The sequence below is a fragment of the Octodon degus genome, unplaced genomic scaffold (genome assembly GCF_000260255.1).
Source record: "Octodon degus isolate 3935 unplaced genomic scaffold, OctDeg1.0 scaffold00153, whole genome shotgun sequence".
NCBI classification, from domain to species: domain Eukaryota; kingdom Metazoa; phylum Chordata; class Mammalia; order Rodentia; family Octodontidae; genus Octodon; species Octodon degus.
Genome location: NW_004524729.1, coordinates 524,729 through 527,672, shown reverse-complemented (window position 1 = coordinate 527,672; position 2,944 = coordinate 524,729). Strand labels below are relative to the sequence as shown.

Below are 2,944 nucleotides of genomic sequence, written 5' to 3'. Positions count from 1 at the left end.
CAGGAGAAGTAGCAGGGCTTGGCAGCCTCGAGGCCACACCTGTGCAGTGCACACAGGTGCCCGGCTCGGGAACACGGGAGGTGGCCTCTGCTTCGCGCTGTCTGCATGGTTCAGGGGAAGCAGGCCGGGCCGAGGACTCCCCGCCTTCACACCCCCTCCCGCAGATCACAGCCCGCACGCGGTGACGGCTCCACTGGGCCCCACCAACGATTTCCTACTGTGCAGCCCGGAAACTGAGTCAAGCCACTGCTCTTTATCACAGTGACAGTGAACCCCTATCCTAGCATAACCTGGGGGGGCAGACCTCTTCCGCCAAGCCAAGGAGGTGAACAGGGTCAGCCCCAGTTCTGCACCTCCCTTTTTTTTTTTGTTTTGAAACAGGGTCTTACTATGTAGTTCAGCCTAGAACTCACCATATACCTTCAGCTCACAGCGATCCTCCTGCCTCGGCCTTCTGAGTGCTGGGATTTCTAGTTGTTTAAGAATTGCTCAATCAGCCCATGATGTTTGCGCCTATTTATGAGGTGCAGCACGATAGGAGCACCCTGCACAGCGATCGGACCAGAGTTCTTAGTGTTCCCGTCTCTGTGAACGCTTATCCTTGTGGGGAAACTGGCTCTTCTGGTTGTTTTGGACTTAGTTACAAGTTGCTGCAGACCAATGCCACTGGACCACAGTTTCAGCAGGGTGACCTCCAGCCTCCAGCAGGGTGGCTGCTGGCTGGTAATGGCCTTTCTCTGCCCCTCCTGCTCCCTTCTCTCCCTCCCCAGGCCACCAGTTCCCTCTGTTCCACTCCCTGCTCTTATGAGACCCCCCTCTTTTTTGGGAGGGCCCTGGGCATTGAATCTAAACTGAGATCCCCCCCCCCCGCAGCACCCTGTAAAAGTCTTTTTTTTTTTTTTTGGATAGTTTTGCTCAATCTCTCAGTTGTCCAGGTTGGCTCAAACTTATAATCCTCCTGTCTCAGCCTCCCAGAGCGCTGAGAAGGCAGGCAGACACCACAGTATCCAGCTGAGATCCACTTTTTAAATTTCTTTTTTATTATTTATTTATTTGCGGAACCGGCGATTTGAACTCAGTCCCTTACCCTTGCCAGGGAAGCTCTTATTCTACTGAGCCATCTCCCCGGCCCCCACTTTTTTAACTTCTACCAATGAGTGAGAACATACAGTGTCTGTCTTTTCTGAGCCTGGTTTATTTCACTTTCACAACGTCCTCTAGTATTAGCCCTGTTTGGCACCAGACAGGAATTCCCGTTTTAGTGGCAGAATCTGATTTGATGGTGTACGTGTGCCGTTATGTACTAATTCTGTCCGTATGTGCTAATTCTGTCTGTATGTGCTAATTCTGTCCGTATGTGCTAATTCTGTCCGTATGTGCTAATTCTGTCCGTCTGCTGATGCATAGCCTGGCTGTTTCCTCAACTCTGAAACACTAGTTAATAACCAGAGGAGGCTGGACATGGCACTACACACCTTTAATCTCAGCTGTGAATATGAGAAGCTGAGGCAGGAGGATCTCTGGGAGTTCAACACCAGCCAGGACTACAGAGCGAGGCCATAGCTCAAAAACCAGAATCACAAGAGGGACCTGCTACTTGGAATCTGGAGGTCTAATGAGAAGTTCGCAGAAACCTCTTGGCCAGAGAGACTGCCTGGGGGCCTTCAGTGTTCTTGTGAAACAGCAGGGCGCCTGCCCTGGGAGCAGACTTCTCACCTCCTCAGCAGTGCAGATCACACTACAGACCTTTGTTGTCACTGTTGTTGTCACTCCTGGGGCAGGGGACAGAGGTGTCATTTCTAAAAGCCAAAGACAAGAACCTCATTTCCAGTATCAGGACAGGAAAAACAGATAGCAAATGGCTGCTTAACCCCTGCGACCTAAGCGCTTGCCTGGCAAGTGAAGGTCCTGAGTTCAATCCCCGAGAAAAAAAACTCACCTGAGACCATGTGCCCCCTTTCCTGGTGGCCTGGACTCTGCGTCCCTCGGTGCCCCAGGCGGAGCGACAGGTCGAGGTGCCAAGGACAGCAGAGTGCTTGGCACTCAAGGCCCCTCAGTAGAGCATGCAGCTGGGTGTGGGGGCTGCCATACTCCCAGGAGTGCGGGAGCAACCCACGTCTGGCCACCTGGGCACGTGTCCCTGTCCCTGCAGAGTCCTCAGGGGTCCCTGAGCCCCCTGACCTGCGGGATTAGGTTGCCGGTGTGCTCACTGCAGCTATGGAAAGTTTTGAGGACGCACTGGTAGGAGACCTGAGGCATGGGCTAGGCTGACAGCTAGTGCGCCCCCTCTGGGTAGCACACGGGGGGCCACGCGTGGGCAGTGCCTGCCTCCAGAGAGCCCTGATGCGTGGCCCCAGCCTCCCTGGCATCCCCCACACAAGCTTCTCCAAAGCGGGGTCCTGACTGTGATGTGGTTCTTGGCTCTGTAAATCCCAACGTCACCGTCTCCTCACTGCCAGGTACTACGAGGGCACCTAGGCCCAGGCCAGCTTCCTCCAACGTGACTTCTGGCTTCAGGCTGAGCCAGGTCTGACTCATCACCTGTCCTCCTCTTGATATAGGGGAAAAATAATCTCGGTGGATGACCTCCAAATGATACAGGGGAAAAATGAAACTCGGGACCTGAAAGGTACCTGGGATGAGTTCGTGTTCTCTAAAACCGAAGAATGAAGTTTAGGGAAAAAGGGAGGTTATGAGCGAAATATATTTATTGGGGGAAAGAATGCAACTGTCCAAGAGGACCAAAGGGGGGCCCCCAAGCAGGTGGTCCCCAAGAAACTGTCTCTTACAGGGACTTTTTTTGTGTGTGTGTGGAACCGGGGATTGCACTCAGGCCCTTGCATTTGCCAGGCCAGCGCTTATCCTATTGAGCCATCTCCCCGGCGGCCCCTCTTATAAGGACTTTTGTAGAGGAAAATCATGCGGTGAGGCTGGTCTAAAGTGG

General features: G+C 53.5%; 1 protein-coding gene and 1 long non-coding RNA gene across 2 annotated transcripts in view; one reads left to right on the top strand and one right to left on the bottom strand.

The window, feature by feature from the left end:
- The window catches only part of A4galt (alpha 1,4-galactosyltransferase (P blood group)), a 20,449-nt gene that overhangs the window by 3,920 nt on the left and 13,585 nt on the right, over positions 1-2,944 (top strand). The window lies entirely within an intron of this gene.
- Positions 1-2,944, bottom strand: part of LOC111812937 — a 19,770-nt gene that overhangs the window by 15,482 nt on the left and 1,344 nt on the right. The window contains exon 2 of the long non-coding RNA XR_002818301.1: positions 209-214. This is a non-coding gene — a long non-coding RNA (uncharacterized LOC111812937). The remainder of the gene's footprint in view (positions 1-208; positions 215-2,944) is intronic.